Here is a 20,930-nt window from a genome sequence, read left to right on the forward strand (position 1 = left end):
GAAACTGTGTAATATCTTTGTAACTTTTCTATAACTCTAAAACTATTTTTAAATTTAAAAAGTTCTTGGAAAAAACCGACCCAAACCAATTCTTAAAGATTAACATTTTAATTTCATCTATATAGTACAGGACTTCTCATATAAGTATGCCTGAATACATGGAGATAAACAAATATATATGCATAAACTTTTTGTACACATTATCTTTTACAGAGTAAGCTCCTACATATGACGTGGATGTTGAATGTCCACTGTTCTTGGGTGGCCTGGCACAAGGCCACAGACAAGGCCTCAGACTCCTGATTTGTCTAGACCAGCTTAGCTCTTGCTCCAGCCTTCCCTCTCAGATCATCTCCTTCAGGGGAGGAGTGGGGAGGGGTCGGGAATCTGACTCCTAGTCCCTCTCCCCTTCACCAAGAATCACCAGAACAGAGGCCAGTCAGCCCACAGCTTGTCCAACACCCTCAGGAACTGAGGTCCTGGTGCAGGGACAGGCTCCAGAGCCAGGCGCCTTAGCCTTACACGGGCTGGGGTCGGGCAGCGAACAGGCGGCTGCGGGGCAGTTTCTACTCTTTGTGTCCTTGAGGGTGAGCGGTGAATGCTCTGGTTTCCCTCTGCGGGGTCACTGGCAGTGATTCTGGGGCGTGATAGGGCTGCTTTGTGAATTTCCTTCCTGGGAACCTTCAGAAGTGACACCCCTCCAAACTCGTGTTGTCCCTTCCTGTCTCTGGGGGTGTCGGGGAAACTTGAGGAAATGTGGGAAAAGCCAGTGGGGAAGGAGATGCTCTCAGACTCCTCCTCCTACCTGGCCAGAGTAAGCTGGAAGGGGTTTGTGACTCAGGACAGCTGGGAGATGAATCAGCAGTCAGGGCTGGGGTCTCCTGGGTCTTAGTTTGCCTCTCCTTGGGACTTGGGCTGCTTGGAGAAGACACACTGGAGGCCCCTTCCTGAGGATGCGAGTCATAGATAAGGATCTCCTTGAGTGGGTTTTTATGGGAGTTTGTGGGAAGTTGTTTGATAAAAAAGAGCAGAATGGCACTGGATGGTAGGTGTAGGGGCACTAAACACCTTCTCCCTTTTATGTGTAACTTGCCTGTACTCTGTGTGGCAAAGGCTTAGTCTCTCTCACTGCCTACACCTCCCCTCTTACCATCTAGAAAGTTTTTAGGTGGACTCACAGCTTCTCAGCTAAAGATTACCATTCATTGTTTTAGTTCATTTACTTAAAGCCATCTGAGCAAAATTTTAAGAAGTTCCAAAATTGGCTAAAGAATATGGTTCTTAAGTAGAACAGTCACATTAAAAGTTTTGAAATAGCAGTGAAAAACCCTCCCTAAAATATACAAACAAAACAAAATCTAAAATAGATTCTTTTGGCTTTACATTTGAGTTCCACCAATCTTCCAAGAATTGGTCATCTCTACCTTTGGAAAAAATTTCTAGGAAATAGAAGTAAAGCTAAAGCTAACCAGGTAATTTGACTCTAAATTTAGATGATTATAGTAAAAGAGAAAAAATTGTAGGTCAGTTATTTATGACTATAAATGCATGATACAAAATAAAACATTGGCTTCAGAACTGAAAAACAAATCTCAAAATAATGCATGTAGATGGATTTCAAGATTATACCTGAGATCCCTGCATGGTAAACGTTAGAAGAGCTATCAGTCAATTCACATCACATCAATATCCTAAAGAAAATAAATCATATGATGATCTCAGTTGATGAAAATATCATTTTATGAGCTTCAAAACCTGTTTATGAGCAACAAAAAAAGCTTCAAGGGAAACTAGAAATAAAAAGGAATTCCTTTGCTTTGTAAAGATCCACCAGCCCTCCTTAGCCATCAACACATTTCTATAGCAAATTGTGGGTTTAATAGAGGAAATTTTTCTTAGTTTAGTTTAGGAAAAAAAGAGAAGGATCCTAATGAAAAACCACTAGAGTGCATTTCAGGTTCAGATTGTCTTCAACTCAGAAAACACAATTGATTTATCCAGCAACAATTTATTGGAAATTATGCAAAACTGAGAGAACAGCAGTATGCACATTAGGAGCTTCACAGAAACCTGGAAACCCAAGAGCAGCATCCAATGTAACCAGTAATGGCACACAAGTCACATTCCAGTCATGAAGTTGATGTGACACTGACGTGAGTATGCGTTATAATATTGCAGGGAAGCCACCAGGTCTGGGATCCCCCAACTTAAATATGTGCTACCAGGTATTGCAGTCTTTGTGAGAATAAGTGACTGTCAGGTTCTTGAGTGTAGTTGTTGTCTATAAATTACAAGTTTTGCAAGAGCCTTCATGATAGTCAAGTACAGCAGACATTAGAATATTCATGTATCAGTATTCAGTACATGGCAGGACACTCTTTCATTTTCAGGATTGATGCTGCAAGAACTTTAAGTAAAGGTTAGTTCTTTAGGCTAGAGAAGGGATTCACATTCCATCCACCAAATGTTTCTTTCATGTTCACCCATTGATACTTACGAATATTTCTCTGCCACATAATCTGTATATCTGTGCCAGATATTTTCTTAATAAATACAGTAAGACTCTCAGGGTGAGGATTCTAGGAAGATGGGAGAGTAGGAAGCTCTAGGAATCTCTCTCTCCACTTAGACAACAATCACATGAGAAGAATCTGTCTGATGGAACTATTTTGGAACTCTGGAGTCTGTTGAAGGCTTGCAACTTCCAGGGGAAGGCTTGGACAGTAAAGTGAATTTAATTTCAGTCAATTTCAGCTCTTAGCATAGTAACAGCAACCCATCCTTTGCCCCTAGTCCTGTGGCAAGCTGCTCTGCACATGTTCCTGGAGTAGACTGCACACAGCTTGCAGGAGATAGGGTGGGAAAAACATCTCTGTCCTCCAAATGTCAGGAATCTGTACTCTGATTGCTGATTGATCCTGCTGATCAGAGAGGTGCAGACAAAGAGGTGGGTAGCCATTGTTGTTGCACCTACCCACATTGGTGCAATGCCCTCACCCTTTGGCTGAAATGACTTTCAAGGGATTTGTAGGACCACATTTTTTGGTGGGGGAGCCAGACATTAAAGACTAGGATATTCAAGAGTAACTGCATATACAGGGAAAATGAGAAAGGGATCATTCTATAGCTGGCAAAACTGTCCTTCAAAAGTGAGGAGAAGTTAGGGTACTCCCAGATAAACAAAGTTGAGTTAGTTCCTTATCATTAGACCTGCCCTGTAATAAGTGCTCCGGGGAACACTGCAAGATGAAATGAAATAACACGGCACGGGAACTTGAAGGTGTATGAAGAAATAAGGATCTCATAAAGAAAAATACAGGGCAATTATAAAAGCTAGTACTATTGTAACAATGGTTTGTAACTCCACTTTTAGTTTTCTACAGAATTTAAGAGACTAACGCATTTAAAGTATTATTATTTTGTTTTGGACATACAATGTATAAAGATGTAATTTTGTGGGGCCAGCCCCGTGGCCAAGTGGTTAAGTTTGCTCACTCCACTTTGGTGGCCCGGGTTTCGCCCATTCAGATCCTGGGCACTGACCAAGCACCACTCATCAAGCCATGCTGAGGCGATGTCCCTCATAGCACAACTAGAAGAATCTACATCTGGAATATACCACTATGTATTGGGGGGGAGAAGAAGAAGAAGAAGAAGAAGGAGGAGGAGGAGGAGGAGAAGGAGAAAGAGGAGGGGGAGGGAGGAGGGGAGGGGAAGGAGGAGGGGAGGAGGAGGGGAGGGGGAGGGGAGGGGGAGGGTAGGAGAGGGGGAGGAGGAAGAGGAGGAGGAGGACGAGGAGAATAAGAAGGTAAAGAAGAAGAAGAAAAGATTGGCAATAGATGTTTGCTCAGGGCCAATCTTCAAAAAAAAAAAGGTATAATTTTGTGATGTCAACAACCAAAAGTGGTGGAGAAGGAACTGTAAAGAAGTAGAGTTTTTACATGTTATTGAAATTAATCTAGTATAAATTCAAATTAAAGTGTTATAATTTTAGGATGCTAAATATAATTCCCAGGGTAACCACATGGAAAATAGCTACAGAATATACACAAAGCAAACAGAAAAGGAATTTAAACATTTCACTACAAAAAATCAACTAAACACAAAAGAAGACAGTAATGGAGGAATTAAGGAATTTCCGTCATGGCACACAGAAAAGTACATTTACAATAGCATCAAAAAGAAGAAAATACTTAAGGATTAACTTGACTAAGGAAATGAAAGACTTGTACAATGAAAATTACAAAACTTTGCTGAAAAAACTTAAAGATGTAACTAAATGGAAACACATCTCATGTTCATGAATTGAAAGACTTATTATTGTTAAGATGTAATTATTACCAAAAGTGATCTACAGATTCAATACCTTCCCCTAAATCCCAATGATATGTTTGGCAGAAATAGAAAAACTCATCCTCAAATTCATTGGGAATCTTAAGGACCCAAAATAGTCAAAACAATCTTGAAAAAACACAACAAAACTGAGAGATTCACACTTTCTGATTTCAAGTTTACTACAAACCCATAGTAATCAAAACAGTGTCGTACTGGCATAAAGACATAAAGGCCAAAAGAATAGAATAGAGGATCCAGAAGTAAACCCTCGAATATATAGTCAAATGATTTTTTTTTGAAGATGGGCCCCAAACTCACATCTGTTGCCAATCTTCCTCTTTTTTTTCTCTCTCTAACGCCCCAGTACATAGCTGTGTATCCTAGTTGTAGGTCATTCTAGTTCTTCTATGTGGGATGCTGACAGTATGGCTTGATGAGCGGTGCATAAGTCTGCACCCAGCATCCCAACCGGCAAAGCCAAACGCTTGGCCATGGGGCCGGCCCCTCTAATGATTCTTGACAAGGGTTCTATGACTATTCAGTGGGGAAAGACAGTCTTTTTTAACAAATGGTGTTGGGAAAACTGGATACCCACATATAAAAGAATAATGTTGAACCCTTACATAACACCATATATGAAAATTAACTCAAAATAAATGAAAGATCTAAATCTAAGACCTAAAACCACAAAACTCAGAAGAAAATAGGGCAGAAGCTTTACAACACTGTATTCGGCAATAATTTCTTGAATATGACATCAAAGGCACAGGCAACGAAAGAAAAAATAAAGTAGACTTCATGCAATTTAAAAAAAATTGTGCATCAAAAGACATTACTCGGCCACCGCAGCCGGTCGCCACCGCCACCGCCACGGTCACCGGTAGCTGCGAGCGAGCGCCCAGGCCGCCGCCACTCCCCGCGCGCCGCTGTCCACCCCCGCGGGTGCAGCGTCCCCACAGGGTCGCAGGAGAGTCCACCACAGCCAGCTCACTGTGTCCCGTCCTTTCCTATCGGACACCCTCCTTTGTCATGCCTGCCTTTTTTGAACAGTTGTACCAGATTGCTCGTTTAGAAAGTGGATGTGCGAGGGAACATGTCCAGCGTGTCCGAGGAGAGGAGAAAAAGGCAGCAGAACGTTAAGGAAGGACTGCAGTTGATACAATCACCGCTGTCATATCCAGGAACACAGGAACAATATGCGGTATGTCTACGGGCGCTGTTGAGAAATCTTTTTAATGAAGGACATGATGCATATGGAGAATGTGATTGGAACAGCTCACTGAGCCAATCCACTGGAAGCTTTGAATATAGGTAGTTATGCAAAGTCTGAAGAAATTTTAATCCCTAAAGAAATAATTGAAAAACTACATATAAATCGTATTGCTTGCTATTCTAATATGGGTTTCCATGATAAACGTTTAGAAGATTGCGATAACAGTCCTCAGTTTAAATGCCAGTAACTGCAAAGCTCTGTATCAGAAGTCGAAGGCTCTGAGTGACTTAGGAAGATACAAAGAGGCTTATGACGCTGTAGCCAAGTGCTGCTCAGTGTGCCTCAGGGTGAACATGTAAGAAAACTAACTCAAGAACTAGCTCAGAAATTGGGATTTAAAATAAGAACAGCATACGTTAGAGCCGAGCTCTCATTAAAAGCAACTCCTGGAGATGGGGCTACCAAGAACAAAGTCACATTTCTGTGAGGACCCACATTGCTCTCTTAGAGTGAGTTTTACAGATGGTCTGATAGTTTAGAATCCTGAACATACTATGATCCATTATTTGGTTTAATTTCTAGGCTTTGAACTGTTCTGTGGAAGATATTGAGCCAGATTTATTAACTCCAAGGCAAGAAGCAGTTCCCATTGTTTCTATACCCGCATCCAGTTTTTCTCACCAAGTTGAAAGAGAGCTGGCCTCAGTTCCTATTAAGCTCTTCAGTTCTATTTTGCCACTGCAAGTGGAAGAGAGCTCTCTGCCATCTACAGTGTTGGCAAACGGAAGAAAAATTCCCTTCACTACGCCGGAAGCTTTTTTAAATGATGGAGATATGGTCCTTGGAGATGAAATAGACGACCTCCTTGATTCTTCACCTGAAACTAATGAAGCTGTTATGCCATCAGCTTTAGTCAGAGGACCCCTTCCGACAGCCACTGTCAGCCCTAGCATACCCTTTTCGGTGTCTTTGTTGGGCACCTTGCCCATTGGTGCGAGGTATGCCCCACCACCCTCCGTCTCAGCGCTGTATCCACCTCTGACTTCATCCTTAGAAGATTTCTGTTCTTCTTTAAATTCATTATCAATGAGTGAATCCAAACAAGATCTGTCCACCTCAACTTCTAGAAAGGGAACATCGCTTAACAGCAGTAATTCTTCCCTTTGACTTATGAATGGACCAGGCAGTCTGTTTGCTCCTGAGAGTTTCTTGGGGATTTCAAGTCACCCTAGAAATGACTTTGGAAACTTTTTTGGAAGTGCAGTTACTAAACCACCTTCATCAGTGACCCCCAGACACCCCCTTGAAGGAACCCACGAACTGAGACAAGCTTGCCAAATCTGTTCTGTAAAATCAGGCCCTAAGCTAATGGATTTCACTTACCATGCTAATATAGATTATAAATGTAAGAAGGATATTTTAATTGGTAGAATAAAGAATGTTGAAGATAAATCACGGAAAAAAAATATGTCCATGACCAACAAAAACAAATTATGAAGGACCTTATTATATATACACAGATGTGGCTGCTGAGGAGGAATGTAGGTATTCAGGCCACTGCACATTTGCTTACTGCCAAGAAGAGATAGATGTCTGGACACTGGAGCAGAAAGGGGCCTTCAGTCGAGAGGCCTTCTTTGGTGGCAATGGAAAGGTCAACCTTACCATGTTCAAACTTCTCCAAGAGCATCTGGGAGAATTTATATTCCTTTGTGAGAAATGTTTTGATCATAAGCCTAGAATGATAAGTAAAAGAAATAAACGTAATTCTACTTCTTGTCCTCACCCAGATACAAAGCATGAGTTTGAAGACAATAAGTGCCTTGTCCACATTTTGCGAGAGACAACAGTAAAATACTCCAAAATATGGTCTTTTCATGGTCAATGTCAGCTTGATTTATGTCGCCATGAGGTTTGATATGGCTGTTTAAGGGAAGATGAGTGCTTTTATGTGCATAGTCTTGTAGAGTTGAAAGTCTGGATATTGCAGAATGAAACAGGTATCTCACATGATGCTATTACTCGAGAATCTAAACAGTATTGTCAGAATTGGAAGCAAATGTTCCTGGAGCTCAGGTACTTGACAATCAAATAATGCCTGGATGTCTTAATATGAACACAAAATTTTTGTGTTCTCAGTGTCTGAGAAATGGTCAAGTCATCAAGCCAGACAAAAACAGAAAACATTGCAGTGCAAAAGCAAGACATTTGTGGACCAAAGATCCTCATGCGATGAGAGTGATGTCTATTGAACGTAAGAAGTAGATGAACATCCATCCTCTCCCCACAAAGAAACAAATGCCTTTACAGTTTGATCTGTGCAATCATATTGCTTCTGGGAAAAAATGTCAATATGTTGAAAACTGTTCCTTTGCTCATAGTCCTGAGGAGTGAGAAGGGTTGACTTACATGAAAGGCAATGGGACACAAGATATGGAGCAGTTTTATGAACTCTGGCTAAAGAGTCAAAAAAATGAAAAAAGTGATGATGTAGCCAGTCAGTCAAATAAGGAAAACGGAAAACAGATTCACATGTCGACAGATTATGCCGAGGTCACCGTGGACTTTCACTGCTGGATGTGCGGGAAGAACTGTAATAGTGAGAAGCAGTGGCAAGGCCACATCTCCTCGGAGAAGCATGAAGAGAAGGTGTTCCACACGGAAGACGACCAGTACTGCTGGCAGCACTGCTTTCCAACAGGGTATTTTAGTATTTGTGATAGGTATATGAATGGTACCTGCATGGAAGGAAGCAGCTGTAAATTTGCACATGGAAATGCTGAACATCATGAATGGGAAGAAAGAAGAGATACCCTAAAGATGAAGCTCAACAAAGCAAGAAAAGATCACTTAGTTGCCCCAAATGATAATGACTTTGGAAAATATAGTTTTTTTGTTTAAAGATTTAAACTAATATGCTGGCTTTTATTTATGTTACCTAATCAGAGCATTGACCAGAAAAATCAATAGTGTTCTAAGGCACGTAGCAGAGAAGCTGTAGAATTTCTGCTTGTATTGGTGTCTGTCATGCCTCCTGAGCAGCAACCCACAGTAGGTAGGAAAACAGGCCGTTTGATGGGTCTGGCCATGCTCTCACGGCACCATTGGCATCAAGTGGCGAAGTGACTGCCACCCAGCTGCCATCTGTTGAACAGACTTTTGGGTGAAGTGTGTTGGGGAAGAGGATAAGGTTATGTCTAGGATGACTCCTTGAGTTGGTCCTTCAGATAAGAGCCATGATGATGAGAGAATAAACACTGTATTAGGATCAGAACACATGAGGGATGAAATTCTTTACACATTTTAAGTGGAACGAATTTGTTTAGTATAATAAAGTTTGCTACTTATCTGTACGTAGGTTGCTAAAAAGGATTTTCTTAACTCAGATTTTAAGCCAAATAACCATTTAACACTAGTATACATTAAACGGGGTATTTTTCTGTATTTGTATGTTTCATTATAATAAGGGAACTGAGGATAATGTGCATTGAGAATACTTTGAAAAATAATCAGTTGACTCAAATTTTACTTCTTGGTCTTTTGCTGTGGAAATGATGATTTTGAACAATTAAACTTGTACTGTTGGTATTGTGTAGTATATGGACCAATATTGCCTGTAATAAAGATTTTATATATAGATGTCTTTAAAAAAAAGACACTATTCACAGAATAAAAAGACAACCCACAGAATGGGAGAAAATATCTGCAAATCATATATTTGATAAGGCATTAATATCCAGAATATATAGAGAATGCCTAAAACTCAACAACAAAAACAAATGACATGTTTCAAAAATGGGCAAAGGACCTGAATAGACATTTCTTCAAAGAAGAAATACAAATGACCAATAATCACATGAAAAGACACTTAATATCACTAATCATTAGGGAAATGCCGATCAAAACAACAATGAGATACCACCTCACACCCATTAGGATGGCTGCTATCAAAAAACCTCTCAAAATAACAAGTGTTGGTGAGGATGTAGAAAAACTGGAACCCTTGGACACTGTTGATGACATCGTAAAATGGTGCAGCCACTGAGAAAACAGTATGGCACTTCCCCAAGAAATTAAACATAGAATTACCATACCAATGCAGCAGTTCCACTTCTGAGAGTAGACCCAAATGAACTGAAAGCAGGGTCTCTAAGAGATATTTGTACACTCACGCTCATGGCAGCATTATTCACAACAGCTAAAATGTAGAAGCACCCCAAGTGTCCATCGTTGCATGAAGGAATAAACAAAATGTGGCGTAGACACACAATGGAATATTATGCAGCCTCAAAAATGAAGGAAATTCTGCAGTATGCTCCAATATGGGTGAACCTTGAGAGCATTGTGCTAAATAAAATGTCAGTCACAAAAGGACAAATACTGTAGCATTCCACTTATATGAGGTACTTGGGAGTAGCCAAACTCATAGAGACAGAAAGTGGAATGGTGGTTGCCAGGGCCTTGGGGAGGAGGAATGAGAAGTTATTGCTTAACATGTATAGAGTTTCAGTTTTACATCATGAAAAGAGTTATGGAGATGATTGGCAGTGATGATTGCACAACATTATGAATGTATTTAATAATCCTGCACTGTATTCTTAAAATTTGTTAAAATGGTAGATTTTATGTTGTGTATTTTACTCAATAAAAAAAAAATTGGGAAAAAACTCCTCTAATGACCACCAGGACTTGACTGAGTATTGAGAATTCTTTCCACAATACGTGTTTTTAAAGACCTTATTGCTTCCAAAGTGTTTTTGATATTCCTTACCCAATTAAATTCTTATAAATTCTTCTCAATTTTTAAAGCATTTATAGATGCATTTAGCTGTGTGTATAATTTCTTAGAGTCAATTTCATTTCCTCTGAAGACCAATCATTTTTTATTTGTATTACACTGATTGTAATACATACATACATATATATTTATATTGCTCTCCCTGAAATAGACGGACAAGTTCCTGGTCCTGCTTCAGTAGCTGGGGGTAGTCTCTGCTCTGTTTTTCCTACCAGAGGATGAGACGCTTGGCTTGAGCAAAGAGCCTGGGTTAAGGGGAGATTAGGAACCAGGTCCTGGGTGGATCTGATCAGGGTAAGAGCTGGATGGAAGAGCATCTGGCTTAGCCTGAGGCCTGACCTCTGCTTCTCCCATCCCATCTCCTGACCAAGGCAGGGATTTAGGGTCTACCCAAAGATTTATTTCAGGGGAGTTACTCCTAGGGACAGGATAAATTTGGGGTATCTTAATGCTTTAAGGCTGCTGTGCTGCCTGTAGGGGCACACATTGTGTTTGTTCCACAATTTCCACAGAACCAGAATTAGGGGCAGCAATCTAGTTTCAAGAAGAGATACAAAAAGACTTGTCATGAAGCTGCATTTCAATAGCAAGTTCACTCTTTTTTGCTTAGGTAGTAAGTTTATTAGTTCTCAGAGGGGACAAGAGGCTCAAGCCTGCCTCCTCCATCTCTGGGTGAAATCTTGGTGCCACTGGTCGACCCTGTGTAATGTGTGTGATCTTTCATTATCCATACCCCTGGGCTAGCAGCAAGGCTGGACTCATATTTCTTTGAGGTTTGATTGCTCCTTTCCTTTTCCCTCTCATACCTCTCCTGTCATATCTCTTCATCTGAAACCTGGGGTGTTTGAATCTGCTAGCTTATCTTTCTTCAATTCTGTTGAGGGTTATCCATACTTTATAGGGTTGAAGAGAACTTGCGTGGAAGCCCTGGAAACATTCAAGACCCAATGGAAGCAATGTTATGGAAAATTTTTCAGGCACCATGTATTGGATAGAGAAGTGGGAAAATCTGTGTAGATTTTAGGGCCAGAGATGGCAGATTTGGAAAACCTAATACATATTCCAAACATCCATGTGGCTATGATCATGAGAAGATGGAGAGTGATTTTAGTAATAAGATGGGTAGAAATAAAAGGAGTAGAAAAATAAAAGAATACTAAAGAACGCCAAAGATCAAGATTTGTGTGAGGGAGAATCCCATCATCAAGGAGTGCTGGTCAGACAGCTAGGAAGAGAAGCACAAGGGACAGTGTCTCAACTCAAGGCAGTCAAGAAGCACTGTCAAGTCAGCAGTGTCCAAGGACACAGAGAGATCTAGTAACGTAAAGATCCACGAGCATCCATTAAATCTGGCTACTGAGTAATCATTGGTGACCTCAGCTAGTGCAGGTCGGTTGGAAAGTGGGAAAATGAGCCAGATCACATTGGCCTGAGGAGTGAATAGACAGTGAGGAAGAGGAGAGAACGAGTGTAGTCAACACTTACAAGAAATTTGAAAAAAGGGTTAGAGAGTGGACAGGTGTCTGGAGAGAATGCTGGATCAAAGGACGGCTTCTTTAGGAAAAAAAAATTGAATATAGCTTTTAGGCAAACAGCAACCATTTTCATATATTTTTTCCTCTCTTCCATTACTCTAGAAGGTTTATTTCATTATGACTTTAGAAATCTTAGTTTTTATCTCTTTTTCTCTCTCATTGTAAATGTTTTTCTTCTCTCTTTCTTTCTTTATCTTATTTTACCTTAATTTTTGTATACCTTTGTTATTTTTTGTCTCTTCCATTTCTCTTTTTCTTTATGTTTCCTCTCTTCTCATGAGAAAGCTGATGGACAAGAACCCTAAGCTCCCTAGAGGCCTCCTGGTTTAATTGAGGAGATCTATGAGGAAAAAATTTAATCTCTTGAAATAGTCTTCTGTGTGGCTGACTACTCTCTCCTTTGATCTTCCCAGGGCTTTGGCAGAGAGCTATAGAGTTCCACTCTCGAATATACTTCTCTATTCGACATGTGCCGCAGCCATGTCTGACTGTTAGCATCTCTTACTGTCTGAAAGGACGAGAATGTCCCAAATGTATTCTTTCCTCAGTTGATCTCTTACCTTTGCATTTTAGTCTAAGTAGCAAGAAGAAACCAGGCAGTACTCTCAACACTTTGCTTGGAAGTCTCCTAACCTATACATCCAGTTCAATGTTTATGAGTTCACTGTCCATACAACCGCAGGACTCAAGTTCACTAAGCTTTCGGATGCTGCAAAACAAAGGCCTCCCTCCTCTAGGTTCTAATGACATGCTCCTTCCTTCCTCGGGAGTGCCACTGGCATTATTTTTGAGTTCTGGATTTCTACTAACAGTCTGTCCAGGGTGAGTTAGGGATTTTCTGAGGCAATTTAGAATTTCTCTACAATGCTCATACCTTTATTCTGAGTGCTCATCAGCAGCATCTTTGATGTTTACATTTATGCTGAGAGTCAGTTCAGGGAACTCAGCGTTTTATATCATGCTCCTCAAAGTTATTCCAGTCTTGTCTCACTGCTTGATTCCAGAGCCTCTCCCTCATTTTTAGATATATGTTATGACAGTACTTCACTCTACAGTACCAAGATCAATATTATTACTATTTTTTATTGTATATATTTAAGGTGTACAGCTTGATGATTTGATATATGTATACATTGTGAAATAATCACCACAATGAAACTAATTAACATATGCATCACCTCACGTAGTTACCATTTTGTGTGTGTATGTGGCGAGGATGCTCAGGGTCTACCCTCTGAGCAAATCTCCAGTGTACATACAGTGTTGTTCCCTATAGTCACCGTGCTGTAAATTACATCTCCAGAACTTATCCATCTTGCATAACTAAAAATTTGTTCCCCTTGACCAACATCTCTACATTTCCCCTTCCCCCAGCCCCTGGTAAGCATCATTCTACTGTCTGCTTCTGTGAGTTTGACTATTTTAGATTTCATTTGTAAGTAAGATCACACAATATTTGTCTTTCTGTGTCTGGCTTATTTCACTTAGCATGATGTCCTCCAGGTCTATCCATGTTCTTGCAAAAGAAGGTATTTCCTTCTTTTTTAAGGCTGAATAACATTCCACTCTATGTAAATACTACCCTTTATTTATCTATTCATCTATTGATGGACATTTGAGTTGTTTCCATATCTTGGCTATTGTGAATAATGCTGCATTGAATGTGGGACAGCAGGTATCTCTTCAAGATTGTGATTTCATTTCGTTTGGATATATATCCACAAGTGGGATTGCTGGATCATGTGATAGTTCTATTTTTAGTTTTTTGAGGCTCCTCCACACTGTTTTCCCTAGTGGCTGTACCAGTTTGCATTCCCATCAACAGTGAACAAGTGTTTGCTTTTCTCCACATCTTTGCCAATGCTTATCTTTTTAAAAAAAAAAAAAAAAAATAACCATCCTAATAGGTGTGAGGTGGTATCTCAGGGTGATTTTGATTTGCGTTTCCTTGATGATTAGCGATATTGAGCACCTTTTCATGTATCTGTTGCCATTTGTATGTCTTCTTTGGATAAATATATGTTCAAGTCCCTTGCCCATTTTTAATCAAAAATTTTTTTAGTTTTTTACTATTGAATTTTATGAGTCCCTTACATATTTTGGATATTAACCTCTTATTAGTTATATGTCTTGCAAATATTTTCTACCATTCCATAAGTTGCCTTTCCATTTTATTAATGTTTCCTTTGCTGTGCAGAAGTTTTTTAGCTAGATGTTGTCTCACTTGTTTAATTTTGCTTTTGTTGCCTGTGTTTTTGCTGTCATATCCAAAAAAACATTTTCAAGACCAAAGTCAAGGAGCTTTTCCTCTATGCTTTCTTCTAGGAGTTTTGCAGTTTTCAGGTCTTTTGTTTTGAGTTTTTAATCCATTTTGAGATGATTTTCATGTATTTTTTAAAGATATGTCAAATTTTATTCTTTTGCGTATAAATATCCAGTTTTCACACCACCACTTATTGAAAAGACTATCTTTTTTCTGTTCTGTGTTCCTGGAACCCTTATCAAAATTTACTTGACTATATATGCATGGGTTTGTTTCTGGGCTCTCTCTCTGTTCTGTTGTTCTATGTGTCTGTTTTGATGCAAGTGCCATACTATTTTGACTATTACTGTAGCTTTGTAATATAATTTGAAATCAGGAAAGTGATGCTTCCAGCTTTGCTCTTCTTTCTCAAATTTGCTTTGGTTATTTGGGATCTTTTGTGGTTCCTTAAAAATTTTAGGATTGCTTTTTCTATTTCTGTGAAAAATGCCATTGGGATTTTTATAGAGATTGCATTGAATCTGTAGTTCACTTTGGGTAGTATGGTAGTATTAGTAACAATATTAATTCTTCTAAACAACAAACATGACATACCTTTCCATATATTTGTGTCATTCCGTTTCATCAATATATTATAGTTTTCAATGTACAGTTCTTTCACTTTCCTTCACTTGGTTAAATTTATTTGTAAGTATTTTATTGTTTTTGATGCTATTGTAAATGAGATTGTTCTTAATTTCTTTTTTGGATAGTTCATTGGTGGTATATAGAAACACAACTGATTTTTATATGTTGGTTTTGTATCTTGAAACTTTACTGAATTCAGTTATTAGTTCTAACAGGTTTTTTTGGGTGGAATCTTTATAGTTTTTGACATATAAAATCATGTCATCTGCAAACATAGACAATTTTACTTCTTCCTTTCTTTTTTGGATGTCTTTTATTTATTTTTCTTGTTTAATTACTCTGGTTAGGACTTCCAGTATTATATTAAATGGAAGTGATGAGAATGGAAAACTTTGTCTTGTTCCTGGTCTTAGATGAAAACCTTTCAGCTTTTCACCACTGAGTATGATGTTAGCTGTGGGCTTGTCACATATGGCCTTTATTATGTTGAGGTACATTTCTAACATTACCTAATTTGTTGAGAGTTTTTTCATGAAAGGGTGTTAAAACTAGTCAAATACTTTTTCTGCATCTATTGAGATGATCATATGATTTTGTCCTTCATTCTATTAATGCAGTGTATCACATTTATTGATTTGTGGATGTTAAACCATCATTGCATTCCAGAGATAAATCCTACATGATCATGCTATGTGATCCTTTTAATGCTCTGTTGAATTCAGTTTGCTAGTATTTTGTTGAAGATTTTTGCATCGATGTTCACTGGAGATATTGTCTTGTAATTTTCTTTTCTTGTAGTGTCTTTGTCTAACTTTGGTATCAGGGTAATGCTGGCCTTGTAAAACACTTTTGAAAACACTCTCTCCTCTTAAATTTTTTGGAAGACATTGAAAAGTATTGGTGTTAATTCTTCTTTAAATGTTTGGTAGAATTCACCCATGAAGGCATCTGGTTCTGGTCTTTTCTTTGTTGAGTGGGTTTTGATTACTATTTCAATCTTTTTATTTGTTATTGATCTGCTCAGAAATTCTGTTTTTTCACGATTCTGTCTTGGTAGCTTGTCAGTTTCTGGGACTGTACGCAATTCTTCTAGTTTATCCAGTTTGTTAGCAAAATTATTCATAGTAATCTTCAGTGCATCTACTTGAGGGCACGTGAGGAGTGCTGGGGGGCACACGTCAGCCAGTTGGTGGGTCCTGCAGAGAAGGTGTACCATGGTGTTCATGCACTGGCCTCTTCGTGGAGTCTGTCAGCCAGTTAGTAGGGTCTGTGGCCAGTCTTTCAGATCCAAGTCATGGTTTCTGTGAGCCCTTACCCTTTTCCCTTCTTCTAGCTCCTCTCAGACTATTCAAATGCTAAGCCCCTCAGTGATCTGGACGCGGTGAGACAGTAGAGGCCACTTTGGCAATGTCATACAAAGCTGGGGAAACCAGACACTCACTCCTCTGTCACTTTCCCTCATGGGAGAAATTTCCCTCATGGAACTTGGGAGTCTCTCCTGGCACTGACGTCTTGGTCTTCCTCACTGGGAAAGGCGTGATGAGGGTAAAGTTAAACTGTTCTTCTTATATTCTTCAGTGCGTCTATTCTGGGACATTTTGCTTGAGTGGGGTGCTGGAATCTCCTTTGGGACTCCCAAGTTTCCACAGAGGTATTCCTGTCCAGTAGTGTTTGTCAAAATTGATGTTTCTGTGGTGTATGAGGACTGGAATCTCCTCTTCTGTCATTTTGCTGATGTCACTTCCTATTATTATTTATTGCTATGTAACAGATTCCCATAAATGTAGCAGCTTAAAAACTATGCCCATTTACTATCTTATAGTTCTGTAGGTCAAATATTTATACAGACTCAACTGGGTTCTTTACTTAGAGACTCACAAGATTGAAATCAAGTTTCCTTGGCAGGCTAAACATTACCTGGAGGCTCTGAGAAGACTCTGTTTCTAGCTCAATCAAGTTTTTAAGAATCCAGTTACTTGTGAATGTAGGACTGAAGTCCCCTTTTCATGCTGTCTGCCATGAGTTACTGTTAGCTCTTTGAGGGAGCTCTTAGTTCCTTTCAACAGGGCCCCCTCCACCTTCAAAGACAGCAACAGAATGTCATTCTCATGTTGAATCCTTCTCAAGCTTTGTGTCACTCTAAATTTCTGAGCTTTCACCAGCCACAGAAATCCTCTCCTTAAAAGACTCATAGGAATAAATGTTTTTAGACGTTTAAAATCTAGAATCTCTCCAGTGGACTCCTGAGTTCCCACAGAGCTATTCCTATCCAGAGATGGTTGTCAAACAGATTTTTCGATGGCAGAATGAGGGCTGGAATCTCCTATTCCATCATCTTGCTGACTTTGAAACCAGCTCAACACAAGATTGACGTAAGGGAAGCAGTATTGTAGAATAGAGACCATGTCATAACTTTGAATGACCTCTGACTAACTAACCCAGCTAGATTTGCACCCTCCAGGAGATCCACCAGCTCTGTAGATTTCATGACTCTGCTGTTGCATATACCTCCCAGCAGCAATAAGACAATAACTTCAATAACTTTGTTCTTTTGAGTTCCTTAGGAATGTGATGACACCCCAAACAGAGAGTCTATGCTGACAGCCATCATCAATGAAAACTGAAAGATCCGGTGTAACAACCCCCAGTCTGTAACACCAGAGCATCAACATTCCTAACCCCCTCCCCTATACCCCACTGGCCTATATAACTGTTCCAAGATTCTGTGCCCCCCTTAAGATGGTTCTTTTGGACAATAGTCTGCCATCTTCCCTATTTGTAGCAAGCTGTAATAAAATGCCCTTTCTCTGTCACCATCTTTCCTCTTGACAACTGCTTTTTTCTCGTGGCAAGCAGATCGTGCCCTTTGTGTGGTAACAACTTCGCTCTCTATTATTTTTTATTATTGTGTAACAAATTATCACGAACTTAGCAGCTGAAAAATACAGCCATTTATTATCACATAGTTTTGTAGGTTAGACAAAGGCCATCCAAGCAACCTCCTTAATTTGTGACCCAAATATTAGTAAGCTTCATTAAATTTGCAACATCTCCTACACAATTTAACATAACATAATGATAGGGCTTATAACAGGTGGCAAAATCGTGGAACAATGACAGAATTCTGCTTATTACAGACAGCAAGAGATGTCCTAGTGCAGCTTAGCACTCACTACCCACAACAGAACCACACTCAGCACCAGCAACCTGTCCATCACCCTCAGGAAGTGAGGTCTTTCCAGGAGCAGGCCGGTTCTTTGGCGCAACTTCCCTGTGGCTATAGCTTATCCCAGCCAAGAGGCAAAGGGACTAAGCACTGGCAGAGCAGTTCAACTATCAGTCTCCTGTGATAAGATGAGGATACTCGGAAACTGACTCCCTGCTGTGAAGAGTGTGTGGCACTGTGGGGAACAGGGCTGTGTGGTAAGTCCCTTTATCAAGCTGGCCCTTAGGAGTGTTCCCAGTGCTTGTCCTTCCTTTCTGTTTGTGGGATGGTTAAGGAGTCCGATGAATGACTCCAAAAGAGATGGTGAAGGGAGGGAATGCTCTGGAGTACACTTGTTGCTTGGCCCTGACACATCAGGGAGAAATTTATGCTGATATCATCTGAGAAACTGACACAAAGCCTCAAGGTCTTGATTTCCCCAATGCTTTCTGCCCTAGATCCAAACCCCTCTCTACTAAACACATCATTCTTCCATGCTCCAAACCCACATGCCACTGGAAATATCCTGGCTGCTGAGCAGTGACAGGTGGAAAGACACAGGTTCAAAATGCCTGGAGTGTGTTAGTGGTGGTCAGTGTTGGTGGTGGAGATGAAAGTGGTGGTGGTAGTGGCCGTGGTGGATTGTGCTGGGGGGGGGGGGGGTGGGTAGAGCAAGCCGGACAGTAGAGATTTAGGGGGCTGGTCCAGGTGGTTTATACCTATGGGTTTTATAATCAATGTTCCAGCATAAGCAGCTCTTCCATCAGAATGACTTTGTGTACAATTAATGAAACTATACAAAATCCACATAAGAACATATTGTAAGCTGATGCGTGTCCACTGTGGTAATTTGGGAAATAATGAAGGACCAGTGATGAAGGCAGCCTGCTCATCCTCTCATAGAGTAACATTCTTTTTCTTACGACTCATACAATTTGTCATTGGTCTGGATGGTGACAGCAGGTTCCCAGGGTAGAATATGAACGAGATAGGAGATATGTGGTGGGAGATGGTGGTTCAGGGACTTGGCCAGCCTTTGGGCTGAGGCAAAGACAACCACGCTCCTTGCGTGATGTTGGGGGAAGGGAAACAAATGTCTGTTTGGAAGGTTGTGTTTGTCAGTGTGTGTGTATTTGGGGTGAAATTAGGACCACTGTTTGAGCCAAATTGCACAGGCAGAGAACAGGTGTCATTAAATATGAACTTGGTATATCTCCTAGTCCCAACTTTAAATCCAACTTTTCTTGACTGTGATTCATAATTGTTAGCATTGAAACAGAAGAATCATATAAATAATTAAGCCGTTACTTATTATATCCTTACTCTATATTGGATAGTGTGCTAAAAACCTGACATTCAGTATATATATATTTTTTCTTACAGCCATTCTATGACTTAAGTACTATTATTATCATCTCTCTTTGATAGAGGAAATTGACCTATACAGACATAATGTAACTCGCCACGGCCTCACAGTTTTAAAATGCTAGAGCCAGGCTTCAAACCCAGATCTGTCTGATTTCTGAGTCTGTGCTCTGGCCAGGGCACTAATTTGCTGGGTCTCAGCCTGGACACATTACTGGACGATCTGATGGGGATTGGCGTGGGCCTGGAAGCTTGTGGTGGTTCTGGACGCCTACTGTCTGGATGCTACAGAGAAGGAGTTTCTTGCAGTGGGAGAGAAATTGTGCCTGATGACTTGTAAGTAGGCTGGCCATACAATTTATCCTCTGCATTGGACACTTAGGGAAGAAATAGGTCTTCGTTAATAACTAAGCTTGGAATAGAGGCATGGATTAATCTAACTATTAGATCTCTGCCAACTTTGTGACCCTGGGAGGCACTCATGGGCTCAGGATGAATTTAATACAAGGCATCCATTATGCTTCCAATTCCTCATGGACCTCCCAAGCCTCCCCTGCTTCTGAATAGTCAGGAAACATCCACAACTTATCATTCAGCACAATTATATCCTTTAAAATTACCTTTCTGTACAAACTAAGGGACAGACATTATGGAATGATGTTTAGGAAGGTTTATGAGGAAGAGTGGATGAAGGAAGGCCAAGCAGGAATCTGGGACAGTATATTTTTCTGTGAGATGATTGTGGCCTTTGCTGGTATAGATTGAACTTATAATGTTTCTAAATGATGCATGATGGTATCAGACGTACAATAGGAGCTATTTCAGTCATATACCATCCCCATTTTATTTTATTATAATAAGATAGCTGTTACAGACATTTTCTAGTGGGGCTGTATCTCGCAAATATTTGAAATAAGGTGTTTACTGTAGGAAACCTAGATAGGACAGGTGCATTATGCTGAGAATTCCACAGTAAAGGATCCACCACTAACCTTTCCTTAGGACACACCATCAGGATGTTCAAGGAGCATTCATTTCCACAAGAAGATTTGACCAGATCATTATTTTCTCTTTTTCACTCTCTTTTCCTAGATCCCCAGTGATAACAGGTCCCTTTCCCATATCACATTTTGTATTCTTCTTCTTCTTACATTCTTCAAGTTTGTACAAAACAGCGTATCTTCAGTAAAATAATTCTATGGAAGAACAAAGTTGTTCTTTGACAGCCTCAGTAATTGGTTGATATCCTATTTCCTTCATTTTCTGTTCCTTCCTTACCTCCTTCTCTTGGACAATTCTGATAGGGGTGATGTAGGACTTGGCGAGCCGTGAGCACCCCTCGAATTCCACTGCCATGGTTAGAGAGCCACGCTGAACATCAGGTGACCCTGGGTTAGTCAGCAAAGTTGCTCAGTTTTGGGACTGGGCAAAAATTGGAATCTTTCATTCATGCACCCCACACTCCTCCAGGGTCTACTGTGCACGATCTCTGACTTCTGAAGGTGGTGAAGGGAGCACTCATGCGTTATAGCTCTGCCCTCAAGGTGTGGGATGCAGCTGGACTCTCAGACTCTGGGTGCGTGGGGATT

The 20,930-nt window shown here is 40.2% G+C and overlaps 1 pseudogene; it reads left to right on the forward strand.

Moving 5' to 3' along the window:
• Nucleotides 1–5,428: 5,428 nt before the first annotated feature.
• Nucleotides 5,429–8,533, forward strand: LOC100072360 (zinc finger CCCH domain-containing protein 7A-like; annotated as a pseudogene).
• Nucleotides 8,534–20,930: the final 12,397 nt, after the last annotated feature.

Source organism: Equus caballus, chromosome 7 (assembly GCF_041296265.1).
Source record: "Equus caballus isolate H_3958 breed thoroughbred chromosome 7, TB-T2T, whole genome shotgun sequence".
NCBI lineage: Eukaryota > Metazoa > Chordata > Mammalia > Perissodactyla > Equidae > Equus > Equus caballus.